At 38.2% G+C, this 19546-nt stretch overlaps 1 protein-coding gene across 1 annotated transcript in view; it reads right to left on the bottom strand.

The window, feature by feature from the left end:
* LITAF (lipopolysaccharide induced TNF factor) overlaps nucleotides 1-19285 on the bottom strand; it is a 60829-nt gene extending 41544 nt beyond the window's left edge. Inside the window, exons 1-2 of the mRNA XM_051632577.1 lie at nucleotides 19120-19285; nucleotides 16175-16241 (exon numbers count right to left, since the gene is read on the bottom strand). The gene's annotated coding sequence lies outside the window, so the exon portion shown is untranslated. The remainder of the gene's footprint in view (nucleotides 1-16174; nucleotides 16242-19119) is intronic.
* Nucleotides 19286-19546: the final 261 nt, after the last annotated feature.

Below are 19546 nucleotides of genomic sequence, written 5' to 3'. Positions count from 1 at the left end.
AAACAAAGAAAAGAAAAGAAAAGAAGAGAAGAGAAGAGAAGAGAAGAGAAGAGAAGAGAAGAGAAGAGAAAAGAAAAGAAAAGAAAAGAAAAGAAAAGAAAAGAAAAGAAAAGAAAAGAAAAGAAAAGAAAAGAAAAGAAAAGAAAAGAAAAGAAAAGAGAAAAGAAAGAAAAGAAAAGCCTTCTAGGAAAGCATGTTGATACACAGACTTTTCTCTACATCATTTTGGGTTCCATAACATGATTTGTTATTATCAGAGTGTTCTCAGCTACCGGTGAATGTAACAGACAATCAGTAGGTTCAAATCTTTGCCAGATAGAAAGCTAAGACTAACTGCCCTTCAGGCAGTAGGATGCAATGTAGGCTCTTTCTGGAAAGCCTCCAAACTTGCAGTGTGCTCTCAGCTCTATGCATGGCGAGAGCTTAGGAAGCCCTTTGCCAATACAATGCTAAATGTTTCATCATGTTCCTAACACAGAGAAAGTCCTATCTCTCTTCTACATGGGGAATAATGATCTGTTGCATGAGGATACTGGGAAGACTAGTTAATTATTAAAAAACCACACTTTTGAAGTTGTAGAGAACAACATTGAATTTACTAGCTTATTTCTTTCTTCTTATTTTTTATGTCTCTTCCACCCTAATTTTATATTACTTTCCTTTTCATACCTCTTTGCCATGGCTTGTTTTTCCCTCTCTTTACAACTGACACTTTCAATGCCATCTTAAAGACTTTTGTAGCTCACCTGTGAACTCATGTGGAATTAGGTTACAATAAAATTTGTGCTATATTCATAAGTAACAGCAAGGAAGGATGACTGTACTTCCCAAGTCTGAAGTATATTTTTATAGGTAGGTGAGTTATAAAACCTCTACTTAGGCTATTAGAATAGAAATGCTGACGTAAATGTTACTGGAATGACCCAACTGGAAGGAACTGAACTTAAAGTTCTCTGAAAATGAGTTTAAGTATTGCTACAATAATACAGCATTAAACCTTTTAATTTAATTTTAAATTATAGAAGTTGAGCAGCTGGATTTACTTGATTATCTTGTTTAACTGCATCTCAGAAGATGTCAAAGAGCAGGTTTTATTCAGAAAACCTGCAAATCTTTTTCTTCTAGCTAAATAAAAACATTGTTAAAGTGGGAAAGATGCTGCTAACATGAAAGTCTCACTTCATACTTCCCATTTCAACCTCACCCATTGTTCCTGTCTCTGCACTTACAGGACAAGGTTTAAAATATTTGTTACAGTGATTTTTTTTTTTAGCCTGAAATGAAGTAGGCAGAAATTTCTGTACTTGAAGCACCAAATCTGTAAATGAACAAAGTTTATGGTAAATGATATCTCTCTCCAACCTGTCACCAAAATTAACATAAACCATTCTTTGAACTTTAAATTAGCCTGCTGTGATGCCAGACATCTGGGGCTCTGGGATACCTGGTTTCACAGATGCCCCCTGGCTCCCTGTGCCATCTTGCAAGCTGGCAGACTCAGCAATCTGCTGCTTCATTGCCTGGGAAACTGGAAATAAATAGTGAGCATTTTAGCTGACATTAGAAGCTACCCTACTGTTACACTGCTCTCATCTGGAAATAATGTTCAGTCTAAACCAAATCCAAGCATTAAAAATTTTCTAAAATCTGTCAGTTTGTTCTGCAGTAGACACTAAGCAGTAAGAAGAAAATCCCTTTGCTTATCATCACATGGAATACACTCTCCCTGCATTGTTCCACTATGTGGAGGAGATTATTAAAAACTGTTGTCCTGAAAAGGAGTTGCTAGATTGCAAAACAAGGAGAGAAGCCTCACACAGAAGCAGGACACTGGGTCCTATGTATCTAATACCCTACATTTGCCCACATTTCAGAGCCATGTACATTCTCATTAATGACACTGCCTCTTTACACCAGAGTTGTGCAGGTTTTTAAAACAAAAACAAAAACAAAAAACAACCTGGCTCTGTCCTCCTGACACTTGCCCTTTATATATTTGTAAACATTGATGAGGTCACCCCTCATGGCACAGATATGTCACATGTCAGCTGCATTTCTGTCTACTGACTCCATAAAAAACATTCTAACAGAGTCTTCAAATGCATATTGGCTAACTCAAGAGTCAGATGCAGGTGATAGTGTAAAACACTCAGTACAGTATTGTTGCACACATTCATATGAATGAATTGGCTTGCTGATAGGATCCTACAGTATCAGTGATTTTTGGAGTCACTGAGCTCTCTCTGCTCTGAGATCTGCTCTAGTTGCTCAGATCTTCTGGAAACCAACCCCACTGCTTTATAACTGAACCACAACACATCTATGTTCTGCATCACATCAGACAGATTCCAGTCACTTGGTCTCCATTAGAAGAATATGCATAAAATCATCCCAGCCATTACCACTTTTCACCTCTTGTGAAAGCAAGATATTTTTCTTCTCTGTTTCTAACACAGAGCATAAAAATAACACTGAACTGTGTCACATGCTAGGAAAAAGACTGCAAGACAATGCTTAAATTTATGGGAAGTAATTCGCTCCACAGGAAATGTATGCATTGATTTCTGCAACATCATAGGCCTGAATGCTTGCAGAATGAGAAAAGCAAATGCTATCATAAACAGTAAAGAAATTAAAAGATCAGTATTTTCTGGAGAGGAGGGAAATTAAACTTATTATTGTATTTTCACCACAGTTGTTCAATCAAAATGGAAATATGAAGAAGCTGTGAAACGTGGATATTTCTGAAACATGCAATAAGATTCAGAATCAATAGTGCCAGATTACTATCATGGGGAATGAACTTGTGTGCTGCTGTGCCTGACCTATGTGGTAGACTGCTCACATCAAAAGCAGAAACACAGTAAAAACATAGCACTTATGTGCTGGATGAAAAATTACTAATTTATGCCTCTGCAGCTTTGAACTTCCCAACTCTCTTTGAACTGTCCGCTTTCAAAATGCCTTCCAGAGTGCTGCTTTTATTCAGGCTGTCCTCTCAGCACTGAATTCTGAGTGTAGAAGTGCTCTGACTTTCCTCTGAAACTCACCTCTGAGGGGAGGTGTGGGGACAAAAGAGAAGCAGAACTGTTCTAAAGGGTCTGTACCCACTAGGGAAATGCCAAAAGGCCACTTCACACGGTTCTGCAACTTTTTCATCCTGACAAGCCAAGGAAGAAAAGACAATTTGGTAACCCTAAATTCAAACTTCTCTATCTTTCTCTTCGTGCGAATACATTTTTCCTCACTGCTACTCACTAGTCTGGAGTTGTCCCCACAGCCAGTCCAAACTAAGTATATATTTTTTAACCACCTTCATTTCTCAGATTTAGCCACTTTCATATATAAACTCTTCGGAGCAGGGACTGTATTTACAGCATAATCGGTACAATGCTTAGCATGCTGGAGTGTCAATCTGGTCAATGTAATTCACTTTAGCTTTTTACACATGATACCTAATACTTGAGATATCAAATTTAAGTCCCTTTGAATCCCAAAGTATTTTTTCCACTTAAATAGCTAAAATCACTTGTTGAAATTGAAATTTCTAAAGTATTTCACTTAAAGCCGTAATACAGTTTCCATAAAAACCAATTTATCTGTATTTTTAATTTTTAAGGTACCTTACAAACCTTTCACTTTTGACTTCCTTTACCACTTTGAAGTTTTATTACTTTTAGGGGAAACCTGGGACCATCTAAGTTTGGACTAATACTCTGTTTGGCTTACTTACTTACCCAGTTAATTTCACCAGCAGTAGATCCCCTGAGTCGTGCAGACTTTCATAGTTAATATGGACAATCAACATCATATGTGTTGTATGTTGAAAATAATAAGGGGGGTGGAAGAGGAAGTTGGTGCTTATATTTTTTTCCATCTACAACTTGCCTGCAAATTTCACAGCAATAGTATAAAGTTATCAGAATTTACTCTTCCTACAAGAGAAGGCATGGTCTGATTTCCTCTTTGGGTGACTGCTATGAAAGAAATGCTTATGATTTACCATAAGTTACCAGGTCCAAAATTTACATGCAATTCCCCTGGGGAAGTCTTGCTAAGCCCATGGTATGTTTTGCATATGCAGGGGATTAGCTTCTTCTCATTGGTGATGCACACTGAAAAGAATATTTACAGAGAGCCACATATGGGTACCTTCCATCTATCTACCAGACAGACAAATGGGGATCTACTTTCAGTATGACACTGCTGGGGAGAGTGTTATAAAATAGGATATTTCAGACCATGGCATTCATTTCAATTTCAGTTTCCTTTTATAAAATCCCTCATTTTTGATTTATAACCATTCTTGTCTCTAAACTGCAGTGAAATCTACTAAGTTTCTCCTTGCTGCTTTCCTGAAGGAAGTAAAAGAAATAGACCCACACTCATTTTGTAAAAATCACTTCAGAAAGGAAGAAAGCTAGTTAGTGCTAGTGCCTTCTGTTGAATTGTACCTATGGCTACACAGTTCTGCTGTATTTAATAGTCATAATGAGAAACAGTGCCAACCAGCTCTGCTCATTTGGCATTTCCTGCCATCATTTTGCTCTCTCCTCCCCAGAGAACAGGGGATTAAATGATGAATAAAGACTATTGTTGAATATAACAGACTTATATCTAACATCTTTTAACCAAAAATATTAATTACTAAAACATTTCATGCTCACATGTGTAGTCACATATAGCAATCATTAGCTTATCTGCTCACCCTATGGTTATAACCAAGAGCTTGTCACTGTTACAGCCATAGCTTGGACCTTGTTTTGAGAACAGATTCACAAAACCAGCAGATGTATCACACATCTGGTAAGAGATGCAGGAGCTTCTCTTAAGTACCCAGAACATGGTAGTGGTGGATCCCAGAGGGAACTCCACCACACTTGCTCCAGCGATAGCTTCTCCTGTTGAACCTCTTAATTCCTGGACCTGTCAGCACTTCAGACTTTGCTGAAATGCAGAGGTTGCTGGAAATAGCTGAGTTATTTCAAGTTCCTGTAGCAGCACAGAGCTACAACTTCCTACAGAGAAGCTTGGACACCTCCAACACTCAGCACAAAGCAGAGGCAAGCTCACTGTTAAGGAAGATGGCAGTTGGTAATCTCATGCTAAGCTATATTATATAAAAAATCCAGTAATCATATATATATATACACACACATAGTCTTCCATGCAGTGAGTTTCATTTTTCAGACTAAGGCACAGGAAAAAAATGCCCACGGGACTTGGTGACAGTTACACACCTAAAATCTCTTTGGGGCAATGAAACAATTCAGTGACTGCGTGCAAGGTCACAATGAGGTAGAAAAGGAAAATAAGTGTCCATACCCTGATCCCAGTTTCTGAAGTTCATGGCACACTCTGTGTTTCTACAGGCTCATGTTCCAGTGAGGTACAATTTATAAAAGACTCACTGGTAGTAAAGATTATTACAATCATTGAGATATTACACCTGTACTTCAAGACACATCTTTTGTCATGTAACATACCCAGCTCTTCTGTTTATACCCCTAAGTTATCACTCCCTCAAGCTTTCTGAATTAACAATGGAACCACTTATAAAATGGGACTTTCAGATATGAAAACCTGGAACTCAGTAAATCCCAATAAGAACTGTGACCTTACTGAAGCAAGGAAACTGCAGACTCTGTCCATACCTATTGCTAAACATGATCTGTCTTAACACTTGCCTGTGCCATTTTTCAGGACTCTTATTCAAACTTCAGTGACATTATATACTAGTATTATAATATGACCTGTTCTCTGACTACTTGAAAGGCTTGTGTATGCACTTAATTTTATTTCTACACACCTAATAGAACATTTTATTCTAAAAAAACCTTCTCGCAGTTTTGCCTCTAGTCACAGTAAAGGAAAAGCATCTTTCCAGGTATATATTTGATTAATTGTATTAGCCTTTCAGCTGGGAAAATGAATACGTTTAATTAACTTATATTTTATAGTTAATTCTGTGTTTCTACTTCAAGAACTAAAGTGAATCACACAGCAGCTGAACTGTTTGAACAGAAGCTACAAAACTGTTATATGCCTCCTCTCAGACAAAGTAACATTTACAGGTTTCTAATGCACTATTTGTTGTTTCTTGTGCATCCCTCTGTGTAAGTCTAAAAGCCAGTATTCATTCTTCTTCAGTATATTAACATAAAGCAATTCCATTTCTGTAAGTGCTGGTGCATAAATAATTCATCTGGCATTAAAATATAAGCTCTCCCAGAAGAACTATGTATTTTATGCAGACTTCATAAAAAAATATAAAAATGCAGCAGCAGAGGAAGACATCTCAATCTAACACAAAGGTTTGAAAAATAGTCACATCTGGTCATGTATTGTTTGACTACACGTACCTTTAAGAAGGTTTTTTTCCAGTCTATTAGAGAGACACCACTTTATCTAATATGTTAAATGTTATGAATGCCTCATAGAAAAAGGGTAAATTAATATAAATGTGAATTTTCCTAACAAAGGCATGAAACTGATCCCTGAACAAAATCTGAAGGGAATGAATGAAAGAAAAGGTAATTATTTTTATAGTTACAATTTCAAAGATTGAAAAAAGTTTCATTTATCTTCATTTACTCAATATCCACACAAGATAAAGAGGTGTTTATACCATAATTGCAAATTGATTTATCCTGCAAAGGCTTGTGCTATGGAGACAAGTGAAGGAATAAGGCAGAAAAAAACCCTAAAATTAGGTATGCAGCATCACCTGTGTCTTTTCAGTACAGATCAGACAGTTTGGAAACACTGAATAATAAGTACAGGAAACAGAAGAAAATTTAATAGCTATATGTATAAAATTGCCTCATTAGCTTGCATAAAAGTGACAAGTGCAAAAAAGAGTGCTGTGTAAAGAAAATCCATTATTTTGCCAAAAAAGGTTTTTTTGCTGTTTGTTGCAGGGTCTGTTCAGTCAAGAAATGTCTCCCTGTTCATATTAACCTTCCTCACTCCTGTTTCTTACTGCAGGGAGTAGAGCCCATTTAGAAGCCTTGGTAATATCACTCATGATCTAACTTTTGGAGAGCCTCCTAAATATGCTCCATTTCTAGATCCATGTTCTCTGATCTGCCTTGAAAATACCACTAAAAGGATATGCTTTGGGAAGCTTACACTTTTGTGTGTGTTTTTTATTGGGCAATTTGGACTGCTACAAAAATTCTCTGTGCAGTTTGTGCTGATGTCTGTAGGTGGAATGCAAGAAATGAATGCAGTCTCAGCTGGCAAATTTCTCTTCTTCCAAAGATCATATGCAACACGAATTGCACTGAAACAGTTGATGTGTTTCTTATCAACATTTTAGTATAGGAGCTAGAGGAATCACATGAACCATATGGCTGCAACCACAGCTTTCCAAAGCAATGCTGGAGAACCTCTTCAAATGCTAAGTATAGTTTTGAATGTAAGTTTCCAAAAATAGGTAGTGGACTGCTTATAGAACTTCTGTCAATGCCTCAGTTCTAATATTCACTCAAAAGAAAGAATCATCATGTGCAAAGACAAGCTCAGAACCTAAGTAAATCTAATACATGACTGTCTCTGCCTGACAATATAAATGTCTTCTGCCATCTTTACTTCTCATGTCCTGAAAGGCTTAAACAGGTGAATTCCTCAAAAATGTCTCTTTACATCAGAGCAGGATAGCTTGCTGTGTAGCAAGGAGGTGTTTCAAGTTGACTCTTTCTTGCTGCTAAGGAATCTCTTTGCCATGCCTTTACTTAAACACAGCTCTGAGCTTTCAATATGCAGTTTGGATTTGTAGAGCACTGCACATGTCATGTGAAGGAGCATCCTGTCACAGCATCTTAATTGGAAAAAAACCTGTGCTACAAGCAGTGCCTAGAAGATGCAAAACTGAGTGAGTGAAAAATCCACTGCTTTGAATCCTTTACTGTTTGCATAGCAAAGGTTTTGGCTAAGGAAAGGGAAAAAGAAAAAAAAAAAAAAAAAAAAAAAGAAAAAAGAGGTTTATACTAGCTAACTTTAAATGTGGTCTTCACTGGGAGACCCTCACATGACCTCCACTTGGCAATTTGCCTTTCCAGTACAGTGAATTATCTAAGATAAGAATGCCATAGTTCCTGTCACTGCTGGTGCTGTGTATTTTTACTAGGCTATGTATTATGTCACCAGAATACAAATCTAGATTTGCTTAATTTGAGTGAAAGGATAGGTTTGGGGGAAAGGAGAAGAAAAAATTCAAATCCCTAAAACTACATACATGATCAACAGCCACTTAATACAATAGGAAAGGGGATTCTAAAGAAATCCTATCCATGGGTTTGGATCCATCAATTTGACTGCAAAAAGGGGATTTTATTTAATTCTAGGGTTGGCTAATTATGGTAGAACTGCATGCTGATACACACAGAAATGGGAGTTTGAGTGCAGGGGCCAGTTATCGTCCAGCTGGTGGCAAAACTCACTGCTTTGCCAGTTTTTAGTGTGTACACAAGATGTGCCTGGTCCAACACAGTCCACTGCACTGACAGCTTGGAAGAAGTACTGAGTGTGTTTGGTTACAAAACGGCCGGAACGTGAGTGTGAGCGGTTAATGTTTTGTGGCAGCAAATGTAACACTCTGTGGCTGCTTTATGGCACAAATGCAGGAACTGCACCAAGCCCTGCTGTACACAGTTAATGACAACCAGGAGGTGCTATTTCCACTACAAATCCATCTGTATTCACACATTTAAAAAAACACACTAGTAAATTTAATCCTGATAGCTACCAGAACATGTGAAGAGCTTTTCCAATCTTGCTGTTAATCTTCCAAAAGTGTGACAATCACTGTTTTATTTAAACACAGTCCAGGCAAAGATTCAACTTTTCTCACCCTTCTCATACATGCAAAATTGCTTGCAAGGAAGAAAGTTAAGTTATTCCAGGGAACACAGCTAGCCTGTGCTGAAACGGAAGTGCTTCTTCCAGGAACGTACAGATCTGCTGTGATAAGAACTAATGTGAAGAAAAGAAGCAGCCTAAGGAACAAACTAATTGCCCTTCTACAAGCTACCAGACCATGCCAGCACATCCCTACATATATTTGAGTGAGACTTTTCATCACAATCTGTGGAAATGTGATTGAAATAAATAAGCAATGGACCAAATTTAATCACTTATTAGCCTAGTAGTGACACAGAGCTGCTACTTCATCCCGTCATTCACTCTGCACTTGGGTCAAACACCTTCAAAGACCGAGGCCTATAGCTACACCAGACTAGCCTATTAATTCTCTGTCAACAGCACTATCTATTGATTTGTTGCAATTCTCTTTTTTCTTCAGAAAAGTCAGCCTCCAGCAACAGTCTGGGTTCAAATCTGCCTGAAGTAGCAGAAGACTAACTATCGATTATTATAAGCATTGATAACCTTGAATACTTCTATAAAAATACATTGTTGATACACCAACATAGACAGCAGCTATCCATAATGTGGTAAAGCAATTAAAAACCAAGTAATTGCTAAATGCACTCTGCACATATGCCTAGGTAATACTTTTAACCATACTTTTCTAAATGGATTTTTAAAGCAAATAGGTGCGGGAAACTGCAAATACAAGGAAAGCTCAATGCATAAAGATGCTGAGGTTTTGTATGTTCACCCAGTTTACAAGAACATCAACTAAAAACAAATGAGCAAAGTAAATAAATATGAAGCTGAGTGGAGAATACTGTAGCATGTTAACAACTTATTCAAATATTTCCACTCACCATGAGAAAGAAACAACACATCCAGAAGACTGACTTGCATGCTAATATCACTAAGATCTGCAGTAACATTTTGGAAGACTTTGATTTCATCAATTTATTGAGAGACACAGTGAAAAGCTAGTGACTTTAGAATTCTTACTGTAAATTTACTTCAGACCTCATGCTTGCATGTAATGTAATCTCCCTGGATTTAAGCAGTAAAATGGAACATGGCCAAATGTGAAGTGAGATGCAGAAGAGGTTGCAATGTATCAATATATACTGAACAGTAGTCCCTGCTCAAGAGCAATGAGTGGCATTTTTCTGCAAGGTTAAGGAGAAGTCATCACAGTTAGGAACTTAAAGCAGGAAAAGGCTGCAAAGTGAACATTGTAACTCTAAGAAAATATGACAAGGTCAGAGAATTTAATTTTCCTGTTAGTGCAACTGAATGATTCTTCCTCTGCAAGTCAGGCGATGTGGAAGGTTGATCTTTGTTCTTGCTCACTTCCCACTCTGTTCCCTCTTTTCCTCTAGCTGGTACGTGGCTTCACAGGACAGAGAGGAACAGACATCTTCTACTTAAACCTTTGAGGCAGTTAAATTGCATGGCTCTATTTCACAGGCTCTGATTTTGACAAGGTGTGAGATTTAGCTAAGGCTATACCTTTGACAGAAGACTGAAAAGAAACAAATTAATGTTCAGGATGATTACACATTTAGTTTTCCTGAGCACACTCTGCTAGACAAGCTGATTCTAACCACAAGAGACAGTGCTTGGAAGCACTTGATATGGCCTAACCATCCATAACAGGACTAGGGCTGGTACTGATGCATTCAAAACCCCCATGAGCACAACAGATGAGACAATATAGTTAACTGCAGAAGACAAGCAACCTTGAGAATCTGAGCATTAAAGAGTGTAATACAAAATGGAGATTCAGTAGACCTACGTGTCTGGGACATCTCACTAACTGCCTTGTCTGGTGTCTTCCTATGACAGAAAAAAATACCTTCCTATTCTTGGCACATCTACACTAAGGATATCTACAGGTGACACCCTGGATGTCAGATTTCATTTACAAGGCTTTTTTGTATTAACTCAGCAGTAAGAAACAGGTCTCTCTAGAATGATCTGTTTACATTTCTTCCCAGCATTGTGAAAAGGAAGATACTGGTTGTGCCTAGGAGGCTTTCCAAGTGCCTTGAAATTAGCTGGAAACCTTGTCTGAGTGCTGTATTGGGTCTGTGATAATCTTTTTTGTCACTTCCCATTTGCTATTTTTAGAACTGGCTGTCTGAGTCTGCTCTGCCACAATCTGAAGGTAAAACCACTGGATTCCCTTATGTCTCTAGGTAATGCACTGATTTCTATCCCAAACAGTTCTTAGGGTTTTTAAAAATTGTTTTAAATAAATATAAATACCAGTTAAAATGGCTGAAGAGCCATATAATACAGATTTCCCCAATGTTTTTTATTAATTTTTTCAAATCTCTGCACTGTACTGCTTGCTAGCCTGGAGATCTGACTCCTATCTTCTAGTGCTCTGACCCACTATCTACAACTCATTCCTACCAGCCATCTAAGTCATTGTACATCTGTCAGCTACAGCTGTTGGTGTGTATTTAGTAAATAAACATTAAACAATCATTAAACAATCAGAAAATAATACATGACTTAGTCAGAAACCAGAGGAAACACAGAAAGAGCATTTCAGGCCTTTCTGCATCAGGAGAGGCTGGAATACCAGCTCCATCAAAGCTGTTAATTTAATTTTTTCCTCTGTATTATTCAAGATTCATAATCAGGTTAAATGCATCTTTGAAACATAAACATGAACACTGTGAAGCTGCTCTGCACTATTAGACATACTTTGTAATCTGAATAAAACACTGAAAAGCAATTTAGGCTATTAATGCAATCTAAGCCACATACGTAGACATGCAGCTTATCTGCCTACACATTGACACTCCAACAAATAGAAGTAACCTGTTGCTACTTAAAAATGGAAATACGAGATACAAATAATCACCCTGGTCACAGCACTACCCAGATATCTAATAAGAATTAAGCTCCAAGGGAAAACATGCATTATGTAAAGCAAAACTGTTTGCAGTTACAACTGTGCACAGATATAACGTGCATCTTGAATACATACAAATTTTGTTGCTTTTTCTGTTGAAAAAATGTGTACCTAATGCCAGAAGACTGTTTCTAGAATTACTTCATATCTGGCATCCTATATCCCACCTGAAGTGACATTCAGAGTCTTTCCATAGTTGCAATGCCCCAACAACAAGTAAAATGGAAAGGGGCCATTATATTTGGGATCACCTGCACAAGTAGCTGGGGTGGTACTGTCACTATCTCCCAGTGCTCTGTGTTGTCCTTTTGCTCTTTAACCATTTTTCTTGCCTTTCACACTGCCTGTTCTCTGTTTTTCCTGCTAATACTGTCACCATAGAGTTCTTGGCCCTTCACAAGCCTAAGGGAATCAAAGGAATTGTCCTGTATTCATAAATAACTGTACTCCCCAACAGCACCCTTCACTGTATGTTCTGTTGCTCAATTTGCAGTGCCATAGGTCAGCTGTCAGCATGGGAAGAACTACGATGTCCAACTCCACAGAGGTCTAGACTATCCAGACTATCCATTATTAGTATAGCTGCAGTAATGAATAATAGCAGAGAAATTTCACAGGAAAGTCTAGTAGAGATGAGACTCTTCAAGAGACACAAAGGTCTCCAAAATGGAGGGCAGGTACTCAGTCAAGGTGTAAGAGCACCTAGGGAATATACAGGAATAAGAGAAATGTCTTAATTGCATAGAATAACACTTTTCAATGTAGTAAAGTGATCTGATTCCTTGCAGCAATTAATATCAGTTCCAAAGAATATGCAATTCCAGTTTTGGAATTCTGAAGTACAATGGAAGAAAACATTCAAATATTTCCTACAAAAGTTGCCTTCCAGAGAATAACTGCTGACTGGAGACCTCAACATAAGGAATTCTGTATGGTTTTCTTTTACAGAAAAATGCAATGCTGTTTTGAAACCCTGTGCATTCACCCTGGGAAATCTGCAAGGCACTTTGTTTTGTAAGAGAGGTATCTTGTTACCAATGACTAATGACTGGTGGGTAATCCTGCAGCACAGTCCCTCTGATAGGACTGCACACATGGGTGACTTGCAGCAAGATTACCCTAGCATGGTTGCTAAGCAGCAAATGTAGTGCCTAGAGAACATTTGATGCTGACAGCTACTGTAATCTGTTTTGTAGGGAACAGCTTTAGCAGTACATTAATTCTGCTGAAATAAAGGATTTTCTAAGCTACAGCTATTCAAAGCAAAAACATAATAAAAATCAAACTTATATTAAACTTTCGACATACACAACTTAACCTGCATTTCTCAAAAGACAGATTTATAAAACCAGAATGCTCTGAAAGCTGAGTCAAGTAGACAGCGAGGCCACTAGGGAACAGGTTGTTTTGCTCCTTGTCCACAGGTTATAAGTCTGGGTCAGAGCCACTTACAACTCTGCCTTCCTGAACTTTGGGGGGAGTTGGCACTGCTCCAATAAGTATCTTAGCTGATGAAACAAGGATGTAAAATTGTACTTGCAAAACAGTCAAGCACAAATGTACACTTCCTGTTCACTGCTCCCCATGCAGGGTTAACACTTGAATTCCTTTGTGGTCAAACCACCTCCCCCCTTTCCTACTAATAGATAAAATAGCTACTTTGTGTATTATATATATTGTGTTAATTTTTTTTATTGTTCTCAAGAAATATTTCTCTCCTGTGTTTCATAGGCTGTAGGTTGCCTTCCAAGTTCCCAGAGAAAGAAACAATATCCAGGCACAATTTACCAGGAAACTTGTAGAAAAAATTGCTGATCAGAGCTACCAAGGCACCAAAAGGAAGTGTCAATCTGGGTTTAGGTGCTAGATTATTTCCACCTTCCTTGTTTACATCACTCAAAAACCATTTTGTCTTTAAATCACCTCTAGCTTCTCTAATAACATCAGGCAGTTGTAACCAAGTGAATCAGCAAATGTTTTTGTTAGGTTTCTCTTCTTTGTAGGTATCAGCCTTAGAGTGTTTCCTAGTTTTCTGTCATGGCTGACACTTCCAGTTTGAACTGTTCACTGTAGTTTGGTTTCCTAAAGTTGAAAGCATAATAAGGCAAGTTGGCAGAGATGCTGAAAGGACAAGGGATTTCTTCTTCTCTTGGCTACATCAGGGAAAGCCCAAACTAGGCTTCATCTAGCGAGATGTGCCACTGCAAGGCAATCTGTCACAATAACTGCAACACATTGCTATAAACTATGATTTGCATTAGTGCACTTACACTGTTTCAGGAAGCACTTGCTGCGAAAAGCAGAACTATGGTGATAACATCCAGTAAGACTGTGAAGAAGTTACTAAATATTTGACTACCCAGCCTCAAAACAGTATCACTCTAATCTGAATTTCTAGCTCTATTTGAATGTAGCTCAAGAAGATCATGAACATATAGACCAAATAGATTATTCTATTGTATATGCTGAAAAGGTAAAAAAGATGAGTTTTAAAGATGCAAATTAGCAATCTAAACAGATTATCTTTGGGTTTACCCAGCTAACACATTCAATATGTGTCTTGGTGACCAGACAAGAAATATGACCCAAGCAGGGGAAGCAGTAAACAAGGAGAGAGCTAAAAACCTGATAGAGGTTCAAAACCATTTTGCTTATTTGATCAAATCAATTTACAGTCATAAATTTGAGAGAGAAAAGCTTCAGTTCTAGTGTACAGGATGAGGTATTTACCTGCCCATACCTCCAAAACTGGTGAAGGACTTATTAACAAGAGCCATATATATATACACACACTAGGATTTATTTTTAATAATAGGAAGAAAGAAGAAGATATTCAGTAAAGTTAAAGGGTCCATAGTCTGGAGGCCTTGAAGTCCTAGGGCCAAATGTCTTCTCAGCACTGCTCTCCTTGTGCTGCACCCCTCTTCTGGATGCATTTTAGAATGTACACCTGTTGTTTCCTTTCTCTTTTCATTCATAAAATGAAAAGAAAACTCAGAGCCTTCTTTATAATGTCTAAGTGAAAAAGTGGAAAATGTGACTGCATCTTGGGTTTGTTGGGGTTTTCTTTAGAATATAGATTAATTTATTTGTGGTATTTTCTTTTTTTTTGTATGAGACATTCCGGGGCTCTTAAGTCTTGAGAAGAGAAGGCTGTGAAGGGATTGCTGCAGAAAGCAAATGCCTTGTACCTTGCTGATCAGTCTTCAGATACAAAACCAGCCTCCTAAGCATGTGACATGAGATGTTTCAATACAGCAAAAGACAACATATTTCTCCTTTTGCATCTTTTGAAGCAGTAGAAGTGAATAGGAGATTGCTGTTTTGCAGCAAAAGAAACATGAGACTTTTTTATGTCAATATGATGTATAGCACCATTTTCACCTTTCTAATTATCATCTGGTAATTACATATAAAAGCTGCTCTTTTAGAACAAAAGGCAAGGCATCCAAGTAGGAAAGTCTCTTGTCCCAAGTTAGGTATGCCAAAAAGGTCTTCAGCCTTCAGAAGCCTGGAGCTAAGCTCGTGCTCAAATGGGTTTTAAACAATCCTTTTTCCTGAGTCTGTCAGAGTCTGTGACCATGAAGTACCATTTAAAACACTAATCAGAATAACAGAATTCATCATAGCCATTACTGCTGTCATATATGTAAAAACTATATTTTGAGGGTTTTCTTTTAAATATATGAGGTAAGTATTCCTCAAGGTGGAATTAATGAATTGATTCTACTATTCAGATATACAGCGAGTCCATTTGTACACTCACCTTAAAAGTGCTTTTACACTTCATAAGTCACAGTAAAGTCAGAGTAAGGTGCAGCATGAACACAGGAATATATACATATAACTACAAATGGATATTCAGAACCTCACAGGATAATCCATGATGGTACTTTGTAATGACTTCTGAACGCTTTAAAATAAACCAACATGTGAATTCACCTATTCTCAGGACTATCAATTGCCTTCATTCAAACTGCTTTCATTGCAAACACACCATTTTGTCTGAGTGCGATGGAAAAATTATAATAGTGGTATAAGTGGAACTGGTCTGATAATTTCACTACTTATCTTTCTTTTCTAGAAAACTGGAAATTAGTTTCCTTCACCATGGACAAATAATCAGCCTTGGACCTCAGAGTTTATCCATTTGCTATCTAATGCCCTAAAGCTGCAATGACATTATGTCACCAAGTAGCTTTAGCTTTGCAGGCATGAAAAAAAATGTCCCAGGTTTACTGGACACGATACAGCAAGCAAACATACACAGAGAACTTTCTAACACACTACAGATGTCAACCAGTATGTTGTGAGTCAAACAGCTGAAAGGTGTTTTCTCATTCCCTTCTTTCAGGTGAAAGAAGAAAAGATAAAACTTACCTCCCGAACTGCTGGAGAGATTCAGCTTGGTTCCCTTTTTCTCTGTGATAGGTGCTTTCCTGTGGGCCTGTAAGTAAAGGTGCAGGTTGTCACTTACTGCTCCCTAAGCAGAGATAGTGTGGCGTTTGTCCTCTTTAACCATCCCTCTATAGACTTGCAAAACAGCTATGTCTAAGGAACAGTTAAAACATACATAAGAAAATGTTCTGTGTGGACTAGTCTGTTTCCCAGTTCACTTTCTAGGGTGCAAAGATGATTACTGAACACATTCTGCAGCAAGAAGTGCTACAAAACAGAAAAATGAACAGTTATTAAGGCTGCAATATGTATCTGTTGCAGACCTGTTGTCTTTCCAAGTGGAAATGGAGGAAGCAAGTGTTTATTTTACCAGTTACCATTTCAGAATACAAGGTTTGCTGCTAATTAAAGGAACAAATATTAACAGTAACCATTCAAGATTCAAAATTAATACACAAAATACACAAATGATACACTTACAGGACACAGGGTGTAACTGACAGAAGGAAACTCCAAAAAGAGATACATTTAAAATAGCCACATTAGCTATCTGAAAGCTTTTGAAAGACTAGGAGTGTGTGATGCTAATTTGCAACAATGGACACAATTTCTCTCTAACAAACGAAAATACAGGGAAATCTTAGTCTGATCATGAATATCTCTGACTGTGGAATAGTCCCTAAAGGGAAACCAAAGAATCTCTATAATTAGTAACTCTTAGAATCAACATTGCTGGAAACTGTGCTAGGGGTCAGAGAAGTTCCAACAGAGATCAGGATGACTGTGACAGTGATTACAAGTGACCCCAAAATTCTTCTGCAGATAATTCCCAGGGAAGCCAATGAGCATATGTAATGGTTTAAAATATTGAGTGATATGAAAGTGTCAAAGCAAGAGAACTGAAGCATCACTTAGGTTGAAAAAGACCCTTAAGATCATCAAGTCCAACTGCAAACCTAACACTGCCTCTGACACTGCTAAGTCCACCAAAGAGGGTAGTTGATGGTATAAAATTCAGAAAATTGCTAAATCTGTTTATATAAGTTACAAATATTGGGACAAAAATCTTATTGATAAACTTATACATTTTTTTTCTGTGAAGACAAAACTACCTCCTATACCAGCACATTGCATGTTCACAGTTGTATATTACTTCTGCAGTGCTAAGGAGCAATGGGAAATAAATTAGAGGAAACTCAATTTTTCATTCCTAGCACAGCTGAAGAGCATTTTGCTTGCTTGCTTTAACTGAATCTGCCATATGCTTCATGAGCTCCTGCTAAAGTATAAAGTGGATTCTTTCTGCTCCCCAGCTGTGATGATCAGAGGTTACCAGGGCCTTGCCCCTGCTATAAACCTTAGGCACTAAATGGGGACAGGTGAAGGTGGCAAACCAGAAATTTTTCAGCAGTTCTGAAGGTTTAAGAGCCCTGTATTTTCTCCACAGAAGACTGGAAATTTCCCATGCTATAAGCCAGCACAGATCAAGCAGCCCATTTGCAAAGATAAGAAATTGATGTGAATAAACCTGCTTTGATCTCTGCCGTTTACTAAATAAGAGTTAGAAAATCACTATAAAAAGTTTCTCAAATGAAAAGTTTTCATATTATGCCAACAGAGACTGCTGGTCTTCTAAAGGCTGCACTATTACTGGATGGCTTGTACCAGTTATCTCTGTTGTAATTGCATTCCTGCTTTTTATACAAAAGGGCATGACCCTTCTCACTGAAGGGGATTAGGACACTTAGATACAGCAGAGTCTACTTCTGTGGTTACATAAGTAAAGCAGGCATGTCCATAGATATCTGAATATCTAAATGGGATTTATACATCTTATTAAAATACTGGCTCAAAGGCTACCTCTGTATCTGTTCACTTGACAGAGAGGTAAGTTTCTGCCATGGCCAGTATTGCTTTGACAGACAATCCAGACCATTAGTTACTAACACTGAAAGTGACCCAGTGTCAGTGCTTAGTCTTCCTTTCAAAAAAGATTTTGAACTTTTAAACATGTGTTCAGTAATACTTTATAATCTCTTCTTCATTAAAAGAAGTATGGCCAGCAGGGCCAGGGAGGTGATTCTGCCCCTCTGCTCTGCCCTGGTGAGACCCCACCTGGAATTCTGTGTACGGCTCTGGAGCCCTGAGCACAGGGAAGACATGGAGCTATTGAAGAGGGTCCAGAGAAGGAACATCAAGATGATCAGTGGGCTGGAGCACCTCTGCTGTGAAGACAGGCTGAGGGAGTTGGGGCTGTTCAGCCTAGAGATGAGAGGCTCTGGGGAGACCTTATAGCAGCCTTCCAGTACTTGAAAGGGGCTACAGGAAAGCTGGGGATGGGCTTTTCATCAGAGAAGATAGTGATAGGACAAGGGGTAATGGTTTTAAACTGAGAGAGGGCAGATTTAGCTTAGCTATTAGGAAGAAATTCTTCACTATAAGGGTGGTGAAGTACTGAAATAAGTTGCCCAGGGAGGTTATTGATGCCCCATCCCTGAAGGTTTTTAAGGCCAGGTTGGATGAGGTTTTGTGCAACCTGGTCTAGTGGCAGGGTTCCCTGCTCATGGCAGGGCGGTTGGAACTTGATGATCTTTAAGCTCCCTTCCAACCTTAACAATTCTATGATTCTATGGTTCTATGATTCTATGATTCTGCTACAGTGGCTAAAGCATAAAGACAATAGAAACTGACTCTGTGCCACACTGATTAGAGCCAAAGCTTAAATAAAACATTAGTTTTACATGATACAATTACTTTTCTACAATTTTCTTAACTGGCTATGGTATCTCAGGTATTCCACCCCACCATGCATTTTTGATTAAACAAAACTACAAGATAGTGTGCTTAGGGCAGCCTGTACTGTGAGACAGCCTCTATGTTAATGCTGCAAACTGGCTAGGTGGGACTCTGGAGCAGTCAAGAGTTACCTGTCATCTTACGAAGGCCTCCTGAGACACCAAAATGTGTGAGTGGGGCTGAACATCTTCCAGGCAAAAGATGGTTCTTGTCTGAACAGCTTTGAGAGCGAGGAGGGGAGGTGAGGCATCCTCCTGTGTACTGGGCCAAATTTAGCTTTTCCCTGAGTAAGAATGAAAAGAGACAATGCACTTAGTATTGGACACTGTGGTAATGCAAGGAACAATTACTTTAATTCCCTAGAAAACTGCATCTCTATTGTAAAACAGGTGTTCATGTAAGACATAGGGATTTCTGAACTTGATCCTTTGCTCATAAGACTTTAGAAGAGCCTCAAACGAGTTGGGATCTGTTCTGTCAGCTACTATAGCATGCCAGAGTTGCAATACTCCATCATCTTTTCCCTCTCTGGCATCAGTAAGGGCCTGCTTTAGCAGA

The sequence above is a fragment of the Apus apus genome, chromosome 14 (genome assembly GCF_020740795.1).
Source record: "Apus apus isolate bApuApu2 chromosome 14, bApuApu2.pri.cur, whole genome shotgun sequence".
In the NCBI taxonomy this organism is placed as follows: domain Eukaryota; kingdom Metazoa; phylum Chordata; class Aves; order Apodiformes; family Apodidae; genus Apus; species Apus apus.
This window is presented reverse-complemented; position numbering and strand designations above follow the sequence as displayed.